The 18575-nt window shown below is 45.4% G+C and overlaps 1 long non-coding RNA gene across 1 annotated transcript; it reads right to left on the reverse strand.

Annotated features, from left to right (window-relative positions):
- Positions 1-5569: 5569 nt before the first annotated feature.
- Positions 5570-16971, reverse strand: LOC125930183 (uncharacterized). The gene is made up of 2 exons (XR_007460103.1): positions 15706-16971; positions 5570-6485 (listed from the first exon to the last, which is right to left on the reverse strand). It is a non-coding gene; the product is annotated as an uncharacterized LOC125930183 (long non-coding RNA).
- Between the last annotated feature and the right edge of the window lie 1604 nt (positions 16972-18575).

Genomic DNA, 18575 nt, shown 5'->3' on the forward strand with positions numbered 1-18575 from the left:
TCCTTTGGGGGCTCGGGGTGGAGGGCGGGGGCAGCGCCAGTGTAACTCCTGCCTGAACCGCGAAGGGGTTCCAGACTCGCCAAGTGACCGGGACCGGTGTGGGGTGCGCGACTCTGCCCGCGCGCGCCCGCGCCCCGCTGCTCCGGTCCGCGCCTTTGGGTCCGCTCTCTCCCCGCCTCCCCGCCCCACCCCTCCGGGCGTCGCGGCCCCAACTAATCTTTCCCTTTTCTCTGGCAAGATCAAGGGAGCAAGCGAGCCGGCGGCCGGCTCCGGACTCTGAGCGGTGCGCAGCTCCTTCCCGGGCCAGTCAGCCCCGAACCTGCTAAGGGCTCCTCGCTCCTGCCAGCCTTCACCGAGGAAATCGCAGCCCCGGAGGCAGCTGGAGCTACAACCCGCGGCAGGTAAGGGCGCCACGCTGCCCGGCTCCCCGCTCGCCCGCGCCGGGGGACTCTGGCGCGGCTGGTCCCTCCCAATCCCCAGGACCCGGCGTGGAGGGATCGAGGTGGCGAGGGGGTGGGGGGTGCTGGGAAATCGGACCATAGTCCTCCGTAAGTGCAGATTCAAAGATGGAAACTTTGACTCCTGGGGCTTGGAGGGCCGAAGGCAGTGATGGCGCGTCTGGAAGGAAGGGGGCAAACGAGGCAAAGCGCGGGGCGGGGGCGCGATTCCGCAGGTCACTGAGTCCGGCGGAATGTGGCTAAGGCAGCCTGGAAGCCGCGCCTGCGGGGCGTCGCGCCTACTTCCAGCCCGCCGGCCCCGCCGCGGTCCCCGACCCCCAGCCCCCTCCCCGAGATGCCGTTGTGGGAGAGACTCGGAGAGCGTCGCCCTTGCTTGCCTCCCACGGTCCTTCCCGCTGCGGGGGGGCGGGGGGGGTCTGGCCACGTCTGCCGGGCGTTTGGGGTGGAGGCCCTGCTCGCCCGGGTCCACACAGCACCCCCGGCTCCGCCTTGCGAGCAGCGCCTCGGGCAGTCGAGCCACGTCTCGGGAGGGAGGCTTGCTGCTCGGCCAAGGGGCAGGGGGCGATAAGAACGAGGAAAGATCCCGGGACGGAGGAAGGGGGAAGCCTCTCGCAACCCCATCCCACCTCGGTCCTGCACACTAGGTCATCCATCCGCCTGGGCTTGGGGACGCTGCCCCAGCCCGGAGCCCGCGAGGTCCCGGATCCTGCCCGGACTCCCCCGACCCCCACCTCACCCCGGGTCCGGGGTCGCGGTTAGAGGCGCTGCAACCACAGCGCCCCTCGTCGTCCGCACCTGCGGACCTATGTGGTCGCCGCTAACTTGTAGCTCGCGGAACCCGCGAGGTGCGGTCCAAGCCCGCGCCGGGTGGATCGCGCAGGAATCCCACCTGTGCGCTCTGCCCCGTGCCCCTGACCCCCATCCCCGCGGGGTGGAGCAGGCTCGCCTGGGAGAGCTTTCGAGAAGGGAAGACTCCCCCGAGTTAGTGACCCAGCAAGCAGCACGTACCTACTGCCTCAGTCTCCCCCAGCGTCCCCATCCCTTTCTCTACCCTCCTGCCCGTCGCTGTCCTCGAGGCTGCTTTGAGCCACAAAATCATCCCTGCGAGGCTCCGTGGCACCACCAGTCCCAGGCCAGGAGACCAGGGCTGTTGCCTGTGTGGAAATATCTGTGGGAGTCGGTGCAGAGAAGCAGGAGGAGAGCAGAGAAATGGAGGTAAACGCCTCAGGCAAGCAGAGCTGCCCGCCGATAGCTCACCCAAGCCGCCCTCCCGTGTCCTTATGTCAGTTCACGGCCATGGCAGGTCTGTGGCCTCATTCACAGGAGGGTTCCGAGTTGGCCAGACCAGGCACTGCGAGCCCAGCCGGAGCCAGGCGCCTCCCAGTCCTGAGCTTCAGAATCCCCCACATTGACTTTCCAGTTCCTTTCCATCTCTCTCTCTGTCTGTCTCTCGGTTTGTTTTGCGTTTCTTGCTCTTTCTCCTAGCGCTGGGTGCAGTGGGTACGTGGCAGCCAGCCGTGTGGTTCGGCCGTCCCCTAGTACACACAGCCAGCGACACAAACACACGTCCCCACGCTCTACCGCACACTAGCCCGCGCCCTGGCACGCAGCCCCGGCTCCGCAGCCCCGGGCACCTGCGGCCTCGGCCACCCACCGCCATGGCCACTCAGAGGAGGGAGCCCTCCAGACTCCAGAGGGAAACCGCGGGGCGACCGGGAAGGCCTGGGAAAAAGTCGACTTTGGGGGTGGGGTGAGGGTGGGGAGGCTCTGGAGGAGGAAATGGCCCTGTGCTCTGGCTCCTGCTGTCGCGCTCTTGTGAGCACAGCGTTTCGAGGGGGCCAGAGGCTGGGGCACACCAGGCCTCTGCCTTCAGCAAGCCTCAGGCCAGCCCCCCCCCCCCCCCCCCCCCCCCAGCAGGCGGGCAGCCTCTCCCCAGTCCGCCCTGGGAAGTCCAAATGGCTGGGTTCTGGGGTAATGAGCGCCTCACTTCCCTCCAGGCTCCTCTGGTTTCCCTGGATTCAGAGAGCTCTGAAAGTGAGGCAGCTCATAAAGTCCTGGTGTTCAACCCGGTGTCCTGGGGCAAAGGCCATGCGTTGCATGTTGTTGGCGGTCTGTGTGTGTGTATATGGTGTACTGAAAAGCACATGGCAGGAGATTCCATTTTGACTGATAAGCAAATAATGACGCCGATACCCTTTAAGCCACAATTAGGCACGTGTGCATGCCGTATTTGGGGTGGTGACAACACGGGGACTGATAATCATAGAGGTAACCTAGTGGATTTGGCCGGGAGATGGTTTCACGCTGGGAACGGTGCTGGGCTGCAATTTAGAACCCGGGCTTTTGAGCCTCTCCTCACATGGAGGGAAGAATCTTGTGCCAGCAAGGTTACAGCTTTGCGGGATTCGTCACCAGAGTCTCAAGAAGTAACATATTAATGCCAGGTGAATTTTTATTGCTTATTGCTAATATTAGTAATGTGTTCCAGTTGAGGCAGTACATAGATAAGCAAATTCTGTTGATTCTGTATTTTTTCTGGGCGAAACAAATAGGCCAATTAAACCTGAAAGATAAAGGTGTGGAAATTCCCTTAAAAAGGTGTGGAAATTCCAGCCAAGTGAGCTTAGGGTTTTAAAACTCTATGAATGAAGTAGGGTGGGAGGAGGGGAGATGCCTGGGACCCAAAATTGAGGGTGAGCTTCCTGACAGATGCTTGGTCTTCCCACAAAAGAAAGAGGCATAGTTGTTTATGTAAGGATGCCTCAGGGTGTCTGGAGAGGGAATGGAGTGACAACACAGGTGGATTTGAATATCCCTATCATAGTTCAAGTTCAAGGGAACCCAAAGAAAACCTTTACAGCTCTCAACGTCAGGGGCAGATATGGAAAGAAGAGCAGTCAAGTGTAGGTGAAAGTCCCTTTAGGATGAGTCCCCATATTCTTTCAATTTGGGGACATTGCTCCAAATGTGACCCTATCCCCTTTGCACAGATAACCCCAACATCAGGCACTTGGAGGTACATTCTAGTGACATTTTCCACTTCCAATCCAGGGCAGCCAGCCCCCAGGGCCAAGGGCACAGGAGGGAGGGGCAGCCTCTGAGGTCTGAAGGAAACAGCAGTCCCCAGCCTGCCGGCTGGCAGGGAAAACATGGCACCCGAGTCAGTGGAGAAGGAGAGGCAGGCTGATGAGGAGGTGCCTGTCTCTCTGATCCACAGCAGTGGACAAAGTTAAGGCAAGTGCAAAAGGGAAGAAGAGGGGCAGTAGAATAACAGGAAGTGGAAGAGGAATGGGAGAGAAAACAATGAGGTCGAGAAGCTGGGTGTGCCGTCAGAAGTGCTTGGTGGAGCCCGCATCACTGATGTCAGGCTTTGTTTGGGGTCTGCCTGTGAGAGAATGCGTGTCAGTGCTTATCCACACCCAAGCACTCACACCCCACTTGTGATCTGATCTTCATCCTTCTTCACTTTCCTCAGTAGGATCTAGAGACCGACCGACACATTTGCTGACACGTTTTCCTTGACGGACTGGCTTTCCTCGTTTAAACTTACGTTTGAGCTGGCTGGACATTTCATGGTATGAGTGCCGGGTAATTTTTCTCAGACTCCTATATATCAAACACTGTCCATATTCTCCTTGTGACTGTTACTACCTGTCTTTCAGTCCTATCCCCTGTCTTCACTTTGTCTGCTTTCAGTTCATGGGGCAGGTGTTGGGACTGTTTTTGTTGTAAGGTGTCAGAGCCAGTGGACCGACTATATACCCCAAAGCTCGGCTAGGTCACGGGGGGTGGGGGGCGTGGTGGTGGCGGTGGTGTCTTTCTGTGGGACAAAGGAAGCAGGTTATTTTTCCTTGGAAATGAGTTTTTAGATTGTGTTCTAAGTCTCTGGCACCGTCCTAAGCACCTTTCGTGTATTATATCATCTGTTAGTGCTTTATCCCCACTGTTTCAGATAGCGTCTGGCACATTCTAGAGCTCATTAAATATGTGTTGAATGAACGAATAGATGAAGCACTTCTCATTTTATCCTTGCAACAGTGCTATGAGGAAGATGTTATCTTTCCCGTGTTACGGCATCCAGAGGGGTCAGGTAACAGCCCAGTTTTGCACAGCTTGTAAGTTGCAGCCCCAGGATGCAAACACACAGCCTGTTGCACTTCAGTCGTTGTCTTGTGCTGTACCGATTGGCTCTCGGAATGGTGGCAGCATTCATTTTGCCTGTGTTTGGGGAAGTCAGAACTGTGGTGTCCAGAGTTCAGCATTGTTCTCCTCATCCTTTTTTTTAAACATTTTTTTTTTTGACGTTTATTTATTTTGGAGAAAGGGAGACATAGCATGAGAGGGGGAGGGGCAGAGCACATGAGAGAGACACAGAATCCAAATCAGGCTCCAGGCTCCGGGCTGTCAGCACAGAGCCCGACGTGGGGCTCGAACTGACAAACCACGAGATCATGACCTGAGCCGAAGTCAGACGCTTAACCAACTGAGCCACCCAGGCGCCCCTCTTCTCATCCTTTTAATTCAACTCTGCATGTGCTTGTTGGAGCCCCTAAATCCTAAGCAAGAAAGATCCAGTGCCAACTAGCTTCTTCTTTGGCACAACATGCTTGTTCTGATTAATCAGTGAATGCCTCTGGCAAAGGAAAACAAGGGCACTGAAATCACCTGGCGTTTTGGCGGATGTTCTTTTCGCCTATGGCTGCACTAAGATTTTCTTCTGTCTGGTGCGCAAGGATGAGGGAGGATGTTGGTATCTTTTAGAGTGACCCATGATCTGTGTGGAAGTGGGGGAAGTGGCTTTTCCACCGTGATTCAGAGGACCAAGAACTGCCTGAGAACACACATACCCACCCCGACTTCCAGTCTAGTTTTCTCTTCGTTCTGCCACGCTGAAGTAGTTCCACGTAATTTATTAAGATTGCTAGTGCTCAAGGTTCTGAATTCCAGTGGCAACTTTTCATTTTAGTTACAATTTACTACCCACCTTTGTTTTGAAAGGCATGATGTGGCTCTGGGAAACAGCCATTGGCAAAGGGCGAGTGAGGTAGGTTCTGGCTGGTCTGCTTCCTTCCACACTTCATATATTCTTGTCTTTATTTCACTTCCCTTTCCCCCCCCCCCCCCTTCATGTTCAAGCTCCTTCTTTTATACTGTGACCTAAATATACAATCATCTTAACTGGTGCTGTTACCATGGTAATGCTTCATGGTAGATAAGGGTACACACTAAAAAATCAGTTTCTTTCATTAGCAGTGGAATTCCTTGTCTTTCCCTCTCTCCCAAATCCTGGCTTTCACTGAATGATGCCCTCTGGTGTTCAGGAACAGGAAGCACAGTACTTTGGATAGGGCTAGAACATCCTTTTTTAAACTTTGAGAAAATTTCACTTCCAATTTTAATTTGAGATAGACACAAGCAGGAAAGACCTGTAAGTAGTATATTTTTTAAAGCAGAAGGATTAGTCGAAGAAATTCATTGCCTGAACATAGGGCTGTTTACTCTGTAGAATTCTAGAAAGTTATGGGAAAGCTGGGATATTTATACCCTTCTATGTTTAAAATTGCTGTGAAAATATTTCTATGGGAGACAAAGAGATTCCACTGAGGTATCTCTGAATAAGAATCTAATGGAATGTTCTATATTTTGAAGTCTTTAAAACTTCAAAATGGGAGTCTTTTATCTTTAGAATGGGAACATTTTCTTGTTGGATAGGATATAGATATAGATATAGATATAGATATAGATATAGATGTAGATATAGATAGTTTTATATTGTAAATAGTTTTTAGTTGTTTTGTTGTATAAGAAACTTGAAAGTTTTACTGTCTGTTGTGTGAATGGTAATGTCAATCTGTACATTATTTTTTTTTATTTTTTTATTTTTGAGAGAGAGAGAGAGAGAGAGAGCATGAGCAGGGGAGGGGCAGAGAGAGAGGGAGACACAGAATCCAAAGCAGGCTCCAGGCTCCGAGCTGTCAGCCCAGTGCCTGACGTGGGGCTCGAACTCATGAACTGCAAGATCAAGACCTGAGCTGAAGTTGGATGCTTAACCAACTGAGCCACCCAGGCACCCCTGTACATTATTATTAATCACAAATTACATGACACATTAGACGAAGTGACGTTGATCTCCAATAAGCAATGTCTTCTTGTGTTCTCTGTCCAGATTCTACTCATGCCATCTAATGGTGTCTCCCAGTCCAACCTGTCTCTGAGAATTGCCTCCTCTCCATCCACATAACTTTTCCAGACCTTTAGCTTCTCTCACTTGAACTGTCACCAGAGCCTTGCATTTCTAACTGGTCTCCCACCTCCAGTGTTCCCCTAGTACAATCTATGCCTCACGCTGCCAGCATGACCTTTCTAAAATGCAAATCTGAACATGTCATTCTCTTGTTAAAAATTCTTCACTGTTTCTCAACTGTGTCGGGTAAACTTGAAACTCAAACCCACATGAGATCTTCTTCCATAACTGACCAAAGCCTTTTTCCCAGGTCCTATCTCTCTCTGCGTGTCTATATTTTCCCACTGCACAAGGAGATAATACACATAAACGGCTGTATAATGACCGACCCGAGAGAAATGCAAAATAAATATTGGCCAGTATATTTATTTTTCTCTTTATTCTCCTCCTCTTCTTCTTCCTCCTCTTTATCTAATTTATTATTAGGATAGTAAGCAGTGAGAAACGTGACCCGTATACTGGCCATCACCCAAACTTAGAACAGTAGCTAAGAAAAGCTATGATGTGGCTGAATATTTTACACTCTGTATCTCATTTAATCTCCCACAGTCAGGCACACTGCGTCATATGTTCTGGGTACATGTATATGTTAGTTGTTTTGATATGCATAGTCGAAATAAGAATAGTGACACTTCTGGCACTTGATCGTTATAGCAAAGTGCTTGGGACGTGAAAACACAGGTTTTTCATTTTCTGTGGGGTTGGCTGAATTGTGTTCTTGGATAGTAAACTGCACTGTTTACAAAAGGCTTGGCCTGTGGAAGTGTCAGGCAACTTGCACGATATTAACCGATGCTGCTGGTAGAGCCACATCTGGACCTTCCCAGGGAGGCCCAGGAGATCTGAGAGCAGAACAGAGGCCGTAATTTTATAAACATGTAAGTTTCAAATGGATTGGAAATGTGGAGCTTCGTCTTTTCCCAATGTTTTCAGGAACAGTATGGAATTTCATCAGTATGCATCGTCTCCCAGTCTCTTTCATCGTGGCAAGGGAGCTAGAAGCCTCTCCCTAGGGCACACACCGGTTGAAATTCACATGTCCAGCCTGTGGATAATGTGCAACAGTAGCAACAACAAAATTGTAAGATGCGGATTCTTCCGGTCAGTGGAAATGAATAGCAGAAAGTGTGGGAGCAGAGCCATATTTTCAAGTTCTCTATTTCCTAGGTTCAGAAAAGTCTCAAAACCAGGACTTCTCTTTTCTGAACCCTGTACGCCCTTGAGTGTTGATCTCATGGTAGAACTGGGGGTCGAGTTTTCAGCAGTCGGTATTCAAGAGTTACCAGGTAGAGTGCTTTGAATGACCAGACTCTGAAGACCGTAAACCGTGACTGTCTCCTAAAAAGGCCTTTCAAAGATTAATTCACAGGTTGAGTCATTGAAATACCGTTTCTCTTGCAAAGATTTTAAGGTAGCAGGTTTGGGGTCAGGCCCAGGAATCTATTTTTTAACTAGCATCTCAGGTGATACTGAGGTGGGTGATCACAGGGCCACATTTTAAATGATACCAGATTGAAGAATTGGCATCTAAAGGGCATTGAAGAGGAACACAGATAGGATGCTCAACCTGAATGTCGCCGCCCTGACGTCGTACGAGTTGTGGCCAGAGACTTTGATTTTCTCTTATCATCAGTAGATAGATAACTACTCGGGAGGGCAGCCATAGGGAAAGATGCTTCTCTTCCATTTCACTGCCCCTGTACCTGTTTATCGAGAGGGGCACAGACCCCACATGCGTTATCTTATGTTAACTCAGCCCTGGCCATTTAAGACGTAAGCACTTGATTTCGTTTCTCTGCTTTGCTTCACTCGTTCCCCTTCACAATTCCTCTCATTCTCCCTGCCATCTTCCTGGGAAGATTTCTTCATTATTCCAGAGCTCCTCTGTAGCTCTCTCCTATCTGGTTTTCTGACCAAGTTTCCATTACTAAGCCACCCAGGCCAACCACCTGGCCTTCATTCTCTTCCTCTCTCGCAGCCCTGGAGGAGGTGTTAAGAGGGAGGGAATTGTCTTAAATGTTAATGGCCATACATTTCACTGTTAACTGGTTCCAAGTGGTGGTGCCCTGTCATGATCCTCAGTAACAGACTGATCTGGCATATATAATCCCTCCTCTAGGAACAGGAAAGTTGTAATGATTTTTCTTCATGTTTTTTCTCACCCTTGGTCATGAACTTTAATGACCACTTTTGGTCACCACTTTAATAAAGCAAAGAGCTTTACTGCCTTGCCTCCCCAACTATGCCAAGCCAGTAAACAAGATGGAATAATACAGGAAGACCAGCCTATTATTTCTTGACTGTTTAACCACTGGGGAGATCTTTAGGAGGAGTGCGATGGGGAGTTAAAGAATTACAAGAAGACTGATTTCTCCCCCTCTTCATAAAATCCAAGCATGGTCTAAATTTGATTGGTAGAGAGAAGAACATACATTTCACAATCGGATATTGTGGGACACAATGAAGATTTTCTCAGAGCCTGTGCCTTGCTCGTCACCTGCTCCAGAGAGAAAAGTCTCCTACCATATAACCAGCATAAAAATAGAAAATGATAGGAAAATCCTACTTGACTGTGCTCTTTAGAGAGCATCAGGACACTTGGTTTCATTTTAGGGACAAGATAAAGAGCAGCCCCAGGGCCAAAGTGTTTCCCAGATCTGGCCGCTAGTTTCTTGCTTCTTCCTCAAAATTACTTTTCTGTCAGATTTTATCAGTGGAGTGGGCAATTATGTCCTCATGTAAGCCTCAACGTTACAAACTTGTTTTTCTCCCCTTGTACTGTGTGTTGGGAATACTGGAGGCAAGGAGTGGTGGATGATGTAGTTTAATTTCTGTTGTCTTGGCCAATGGATGTCACTCGAAGGTAAACAAGGAGTCAGACTTTTGCTTTGATTTTAAAGTGAGCGTGACTGGATATTTCCATGTGAGGGAAAATTTCAAATTTTGGGCGAGATACATTTCTGTGACCATCATAATCACAACAAAAACAAGGAAACAACAGCCACTCTTTCTTAGGTACCAACCAAGTTTTAGGACCCAGGCCCTTTCTTTACGTATATCATTCCTATACTTCATGCCAACCCTATGTGTTAGATGTTTGCCCTTTGTTTTTTTCTCTGTAAGTCCAGAAGCTGGAGCTCGTTGACACAGAAAAGTTTGTTCTAGGTCTTAGAGGGAGTTTGTTGCCACAGGCATCAGTCTCCTACCTGATGTCAAAGAACAGTTTAAAATTTGTTTTGTTTTGTTTTACTATGCCATAAGCAGGGTTGTTTTCTTTTTTAATGAAGAATGGCTCATTCTATCATTTGGCATCGAGTTTCAATAATAAAGCGAAAGAAAAAGAGGGAGAAGAGAAAAAGACAGAGAGGCACATCACCCTTCGGGTCTTGAGTTAGTGTTTAGGAAAGAGAATCATGAAAACCAAGTTTATGTTCGAGGAATTGGTCTCAGGTGAGATTCAGAATGTGTTGTGGCTACTTACCGCTTGGCTTAGTCTAATTCTAGGCTTCAGTTTGAAAATGCTTGCTCCTTCCTCGTTCCCGGGAACTCTTTCCAGGCACAGCGGGGGAAAGAGTCTCAGCAAGGCTTCCAGGTATGGAATTCCCAAGGCAGATAATATGATTTCATGAATATTTATAAAGCATATGTATGTTGGGGAGTTTTTGTTGCCTGCAAAAACACTGTGTGCTAGGAAAATATTATTTCATCTCCTTCTGTTTCGTATTATTCCATGTATTCCATTTCTCTGCAAAACGATTGCTATTACTTAACATTAACCTCTGCATTGCAGATCTAAAAACACAAAAGGCCAAAAGAATTATTTTGAGGGATGAACCATGAGTGGATTGATTCTATTTCTGTTTACACTGTCAACTCTGTTTGTTTGTATGTCCAGAGTCTCCAGAGAATCATTAGTGTCTACTGGTAAATGACAATACCAGCTAATTTTTTACAATTAATTGAAATTTCACACTCTCACATTTCAGTATCGGTCTATATTTTTACACACTGACACTTTTAATCAAGGATTATCTTTCACAAGGGACCTACAACAGGGCCCTAATTAATTAAAGTGATAATTGCTCTTCTCCCTCCTAGTTTGTTATATAACACATCCTTCAGGAAATTCGCATCCTTAGCGTTCCTCTTTAAAATTCCTTCATTTATGAGGAGATACCGTGGCTTCTACCTCTTTAAGAATTTACTGAAAACTTGATTTTTTTATTTTCAATTAAATTCAATTGAGTTTTTTATTTTCAAGCAGAGATACAGAAAAGAGGTCATATTTGTATTCCAGCAAGTTTCCATATTCAAAAAAAGAAAAGAAAAGAAAACGATGTCTTTGGATCAGGGAAGCATTCAGATTAAATCCCAGGGGTCGTTTTCATGGAAAAAAAAAAAAAAAGAGGTCGTCAGGTGTGTCCTCTTTTGATGTTAACTAGCTCATTTGTTTCTTTACCACAGTGCAAGTTCCCATGGTCTTGGATCTTTCTTTGGTTCCTCAATCCTCTGCTACTTAATTGCCCCTGTCTCTGTAGCTTTTAGAGTGCCTAAGGTTTGTTATATTTTTCCCTCTGGTGTGGTCCCATTATTTTAGTAGATACTGAGTCTAGAGACTTGGCTATAATTGGCAGCGCTGCTCTCTTCTCCTTTAATAGATATCTCTCCAATTCCTGTATTTTGGCACCTTTTGGTACGGGATGCATTTTCAGAAGTAATTGATGGCGGCTGTAAATCCCTTAGCTCATTTCCCTAAGACTTAGAAATTGTAGATCATTGAAATCACTGCACCATGTATTGGTCAGATTTTTCGAAAGGTCATTATCCCTGTTTGCGGCTCTTAATGAAATTAGTGTGACTTACTCATTCCACTTGCAGCAAATATTTGGCTACTTTTTAAAATCCTTTTTTTTTCCCTCTCAAACTCCCATGTGCCCCTAGTTTACATTTGCACTATAATTGAAAATGGAGCAGTAACAATAGTTCAGTTATCTAAACTTCAAACGGGTATTTTTGTATTACTCTGTATAATTACTGAAAGATAACTTTTCTTACTGCAGTAGCTTTTTTTTTTTTAAATAAACTGTATTTTTTATAATGGATTTAGGTTCACAGCAAAGTTAAGGAGAAAACACAGCGCGTTCCCATAAACTCCCTGCCCCTATGCACTCTCCTACTGTCAACACCCTACACCAGACTGGTACATTCCTTACGGTAGGTGAGCCTACTTTAACACATCATAATCGGCCCAAGTCCATAGTTTTACACCAGGGTTTTGACAAATATGTAATGACATGTATCTACCATGATAGTGTAATAAAGAGTAGTTTCATTGCCCTAAAAATCCTCTGTGCTCTCCCATTTATCCCTCCATCCCTCCTAACCTTTGGCAATCATTGGATCCTTTTATTGTCTCTATAGTTTCGTTCCTTCCAGAATGTCATATATTGGGAATCATAGGGTATGGAGCCTTTTCAGATTGGCTTTTTTCATTTACTAACATGCATTTAAGGTTCCCCCGTGCCTTTTCATGGCTTGATAGTTCGTCGCTTTTTAGTGCTGGATAATATTCCATTGCATTGGTTTTTCTTTAGTATTTTCATTAAATCAGCAAATGATTTTTTCTTACCTCTTGAAGATACCTTTTAGCTATGCATTCGAGAAATATTTTTTTCTCATTTCATTACGTGTATTATTTTATTCTTGTGTTGGGTTTTCTCTAATCATATAGTTCCATGTTCTTAAATTCTGGAGCTTTCTAATAATAGTCACAGCAGAACTCATGTTGTGAATATTTTAATTCTCTTTTTTCCCCTTTACTATTTCAGCAATTAGTGAGAAAAGAGCATTGTTAGTTGGCTTGTGGTTTTTATGTAACTGTTTTTGTTTTCTTTCTATTATATTTTTTATAAGATGGTTTTTTTAAATTACTTATTTGGTAATTCCAGCAACAAAAATCTTTCACCTTTCTCGTGAAAAACTTAAATGGTTTGTGTATCCAGTTTTGGTCATTCTTCTACTCCATTGAGTCTGCATATACAAGAAGTAAAAAAAGGACACCACGGGGCTATTTGTTTTCCATTTCTCCTTCCCAGTTGACTTTCCAAGCTTCAGCAGTCAGGGCTCCTGAGGAAGCTAAGTAAAAACCAAAAATTTACCCAAGATACTTCCTACTGACCCGTAAATGGAGCGCTATGAATCTTATTTTGTTTTACCCAATAGGAGACCAAGCATTCTTGTTTCTATTTGAGAAGTCAACAGAGTCCTAAGAGGTTCATTCATACTCCTCCTCCCTTTTCTCTGTTCTCTGCCTTCAGGAAAAGTGATGTTATTTGATAGCATTGATCTAGTCATTCCCGGTATTCAGACATGACCTTTGCACTGGGCAGCTTATGATACCCACTTTTTTAACTTGACTTTTAATGTCTTTGCTTGAGCCCACTCTTCAGTTTCCACACATATCGTATATTTAACTCCTTTATATAATGAATTGTCATTGATATTCTCTGGTTTCGTTAGAAGAAACCTGGTCCATATGGGCAAGATTTGTTTTTTTCTTTTTAAATTCTTCTTTTCAGCATTGAATCTTGTGCCCAGATCTATTCTTGTCATATAACAGAGCTCAATAAATATTTATTTAATGATAATTTTGTGCCACTAGTATGCTCAAAGTTTGAAGTTTCTTCCTACCCCAAATTGTTTCTTCTGTTGGTTTCATAATAGCAAGTTATCATTTTCTGAAATAGCTCAAAGAATCTCTCTTTCTAGGTAAAGAGAAAAAAAAGTGTTTTTCAGAATAAATCTTTCCTTCTGACACATTTTCCTGCTTTGGAGACCAACACTTCACCTAAACCTGAGCAAAATTTTTTATGGGCTATGTTTGTAGGTATATGGTAGTATTATTACTTTATTTAAGTTCAGTGTAATTAATATCTAGGACCTGAACTTTTAAAGGAACACAACTTGTTTAGTTTTATGTGGAACCTACGTCGAAACAAATTTTAGCTAGCATAGATCACGTTTGATTTAAACAGACCCTTTTTCCCTGTACCAGGATGGATTTGCAGGACTCATGATTGTTTTTTTTTTACTCCATCCGCAAGATATATGACCAAAAATAGAGAACAATTCACATCATGAAACTAAGTACCATATTGGATAACTTGCCATACTACAGCTTTGGTCTAATGCGTAGAATTGGAGGATTCATTTATTCGTTCTCATATTCATTCACCAGCAGATATTTGCTAAACACTTATTTTGTGCCTAACACTGCTTGCGTCCCCACTTTCCCCTCGGACCTGACCCCTCTCTGTCATCACACACGAGTATCACCTGGGAAGGAGAGGCCCACATATACCCACTTTGACCCTCTCTAAGGCTGCGTGTTCCCCCGGACCTGCACCGCCACGGCCTCGGCAGTCACAGCCCTGTGCTCCCCTGGTTTCGGGAATCTTCCACTGGCCTTCACTGCTTCTCCACAGTGTAAGAAGAAAAGGCTTTGACCACTGTCCCTGACTTGAGGCTCCAGTGTCTCTCAAAAGGCATCCCCACTGTCAGGCAGTACAGAGTAGAGGTTAAGAATATGACCTTGGGGACAACTGCATTGTTTTCAGTTTACCTGTAGTTCCTTCAGCTTCACATTCAAGAATTTAGCAAAGCCAACTTCATCTAGTTTGACACCCTTATTTTACAGTTAAGGAGACTGTGATCGAGAAGTACTAGTGGCTTGTCCTGTGGGTGACGACGAGTTGAAGTGACAAAGCCAGGATTTGGCGTCTGAACGTCCTGATACCCAAACCATTGTCAATTTCATTCCTTCACCATGACTACGCTACGAAATGCTCCACAGGATTATTTTTAACCTTAGAGTTTAATTCCTTCCAAGAAAGACTTGAGCTCCAAACAAAACAAAACAAACAAAAAACAACCCTTCTAATTCTTCCTTATTTGCGTGGGACTTCTGATTCTTTTCTCCACTTCCCATCGTCTGTTTCCTTGATGATTTACAGAGGGGTCTCAATTAGTGGCGAGATTTGGGTGGAAAGGCAGAGGTTCCAACATGAGTGATTATCAAAACTTTAATGGTAGATGTGACATGGTGCCAACCTATCAGAACATGAATCAACCATTGTGTCATCGTTTTGGGTCCCTGCCAAGAATCGACCCTGGTTTCCCAGGTTACTCTGATCCTGAGAGTAGTTGCTTTCCTGCTTTCTGGAAGTTTTAGAAATCTCATCTTGTCTTTTTTGCTACTAATTGCATGTAAATAATTAGGGCTTTCATTAATCTTTGCAGTATCTATTTGGACTGATTTTTTTAAATCTTCATTTTATTATTATTTTTTTTTAATGTTTATTTTTGAGAGACAGAGCACGAGCAGGGGAGGGACAGAGAGAGAGAGGGAGACACAGAATCCGAGGCAGGTCCCAGGCTCTGAGCTGTCAGCACAGAGCACGATGTGGGACTCGAACTCACAAACCGTGAGATCGTGACCTGAGCCGAAGTCGGCGCTTAACTGACAGAGCCACCCAGGTGCCCCAGGACCGATATGGTTTTTTAAATACTGTTGATGCTTGTAAGAAGATATCAACGCAGCTTTTTCACTTTACATAATAAAGAATAATTGAAAACAAATTGCACAATGTATTTGTTCCTTGAGATGTAGGACATCTTTTTTAAAAAGCAGAGGGAAGTATAATGGATGAAGCCTTTTAGAAAACAAGGTCAAAATCCACTTCTTTCTTCTGCGTCCCCATTTCATGAGGTCATTGGGAAGCTATGTCCTCACCCTTACTGCCAAATTGACAGAAGATTGTCCGTGGAGTATCTTTAAAAATTTTTTTTAATGTTTATTTATTTTTGAGACAGAGAGAGACAGAGCATGAATGGGGGAGGGTCAGAAAGAGAGAGAGACGCAGAATCTGAAGCAGGCTCCAGGCTCTGAGATGTCAGCACAGACCCCGACACAGGGCTCGAACTCACAGACCGTGAGATCATGACCTGAGCCGAAGTCGGATGCTTAACCAACTGAGCCACCCAGGCGCCCCCGTGGAGTATTTTTAGAGTAAGAAAGAAAAGACAAGTCGCAAAGCTGTATTTTTTTGTCATCTCTCCTAAGTCCTAACTGTAAGCGTAATCGGTGTCACCACAAATGTTTTCAAAATGAAATGCCCATTTTTTGTGTGGTTGTCTTTTTTTTTCTTTATTTGATGTCAGAGGAGTGGCAAGGAGAAGCAGTTGGTGGTGACTTGAGGACCTGGACTTGTCTGGGACACTGGGCATTTCACGGTCCAGAGAAACTCACAGTGAGGTGACAGAATGCTCTCTCAGACCCCTGTCACTTACACTGGAATGTGATGTGCTCCTGGGAGGTGTTGGGGAGCCACTGGCGAAGCTATTTTAAGAGGCGTTTGGAGCTGTGAGAGGACAAGGAAGTATAGGACAACATGCCAGAAACCTCGTTTGTAAATCCTGTATTCTCTTTGGGGGTCACTCGGTGGCAAAATCAAAGAGACGTGTCGCCAGGAAATAAAGCTGCGTATCTTGCCTCACTAGAAGAGAAGTCCACACTAAGTGAAGATCTACGATCAGAATTGAAGCATTTCAACAAAAATCACAGGAAATCTGCTTTGCTTCATCGTTTGTCTGATATGTGCTCCCTAAGCTTATCAATGAGCTGGTGCCATTCACTGGTACCAGTAATCCACTGGAAGACAGCAGGGACTTCGTTTTCAGAGGAACTGTATTTAAGGAGGATGGAAGCTAAATTACCCCACCTTTTAAGAAATGTTTCATCCATCTTCATGTAAGCTTAAAGAACAAGTATTGGGACGGGGATGACAGTCCTTCTGTGGCAGATTGCACCTCCTTAATGATGGCAAAAAGGGAGGGACAAATCAGACCCCAATGCCTCCCTCCTCCTCTGTCTGATGGATTCCACAGAGAGCTGGAGCACAGCTTGCTTGCAAAGATGAGCAGGACTGGGGAACTCCCCTCAATTTCACCGTTTCCCAGAAGAGTCCAAAATTCCGCAGGTACCATATACGTATAGGTACCTCTATATATAAAGAAGACATTATCCAAACTTAAAACTGGGAGAAAATCCATCACTCGTATCAGTATCATTCTCATCATTCTACGTTTGAAAGTTTGCTTCTCCATCTCCCTGAGGTTTTCAGTCCTTCTACAGAAGCACATGGGAGTGCTTTATAAGGGACAGATAGTAACACACTGGAAATACTTGTTTTTTCATTTATTCTTCAGCATTTATTGCTGCAAAATTAGTGGCAACCAGGTATTCTGCTGGACATCGAGAATACAAAGATGATTAATCATAATTCCAGCCCTTACGGTCTGTCCTGGGAGATAAGGTGAGGAATAAGCAATGACACACAATATATGTGTCCTATAATAGAGGTATTAGGACTCCCACAACCACAGAGAAGTGGGACTAACCTAGCAGAGGCTTGGTTTAATAGAACATTTAAAGAGCAAGTACAGTCTTACTGGGTTGATGGGATGTCTTGGTCAGCTTGGGCTCCTATAACAAGTCTACCACAGACTGGGTGGTTCCAACAGCAAACATTTATTTCTTAACAGTTCTGAAAGCTGAAAGTCTGAGATCCGGGTACCAGCAGGATAGGGTTCTGGCAAGAGCTCTCCTTTTGCTTTACAGAGAGCCATCATCTTCCTGTATTTTCATGTGGTGGGGGTAGGGGATGGGCGAGCATGAGCCAGCAAGATCTTCTGTCTCTTCTTATAAAGGGCACTAATCCATCACGAGGGCTCCACTGTCATAAGACCTTACTTTCTCCCAAAGGCACCATCTCCCAATACCATCAAACTGGAGATTAGGTCTTCAGCGGATGAATTTGGGGAGGGGGATACAATCATTCAGTCCATGGCAGGGGGGGAGGGAGGACCTCCAAGAAGAGGGTACAGCATGTGCTAAAGCATAAGAATGGAACATTCACGGTCCTGCACATTATTCTCAGTGGCTGCACCTTATTCTCAGTGGCTGCACCTTATTCTCAGTGGCTACAGCAGTGGGTATGGGAATATGGGTTGTTTGGATCAGACCGTGAAAAGCCAATATGCTATTGCAAAGGTATAGACTTACCCTTTTAGTTCCCATGAACAAAATCTTTCAAGAAAGCTGAAGAGGTAGTTTGGATCAGACCGTGAAAAGCCAGTATGCTATTGCAAAGGTATAGACTTACCCTTTTGGTTCCCATGAGCAAACTCTTTCATCCAAGGGAAACATTTTATTTTATGCCCCGTACCATTCTGTTTCATCTGACATTTACCTAATAAGGCAGTAGAAAATTGGATAGAACCATGGCAGAGAAGATTAATTAGCTCATTCCATTGGATTATCTAACTTCTGATGTCTTGCCAATGTCATAGTGTCCTGTATTAAAAGAAAGTGGGCCCGTGTAAACACAGAGCACGGTCTCTACTATTCCATGACTTTCCCCCGTTCGTAATGATCTGGGCTTTAGGGAGAAGAGTAGGCCCATTCCTATGTGTATACTAAGGAAGTAACCAAGACGCTGAAGGAAGCAGGAAATTTATCCTATTTTTAAAATTCTAGTTATTTATCTATATTGGTGTAGCTAGTTATTGGCTCCTTCCGAGACACTGAAACCTCCAGGGTGAAGCAGTGAATAATTGAATCAGTCATCCAAATGTTTTCTCTCTGCTGGGCATTAGAGCTTCTAGCATTTTTTCCAGAAGGTGTATTTATGAATAGAGAACCAAGATGCTGTCATGGCAATCCAGTAAAAACCATGTCTCTCTCAGGGAGTTACACCATAGCAATCTGTTAGGGTCTATCAGTACCCCAGATACCATGATTGGGTTCCCACATA

This window comes from Panthera uncia, chromosome A2 (assembly GCF_023721935.1).
Source record: "Panthera uncia isolate 11264 chromosome A2, Puncia_PCG_1.0, whole genome shotgun sequence".
Lineage (NCBI taxonomy): Eukaryota > Metazoa > Chordata > Mammalia > Carnivora > Felidae > Panthera > Panthera uncia.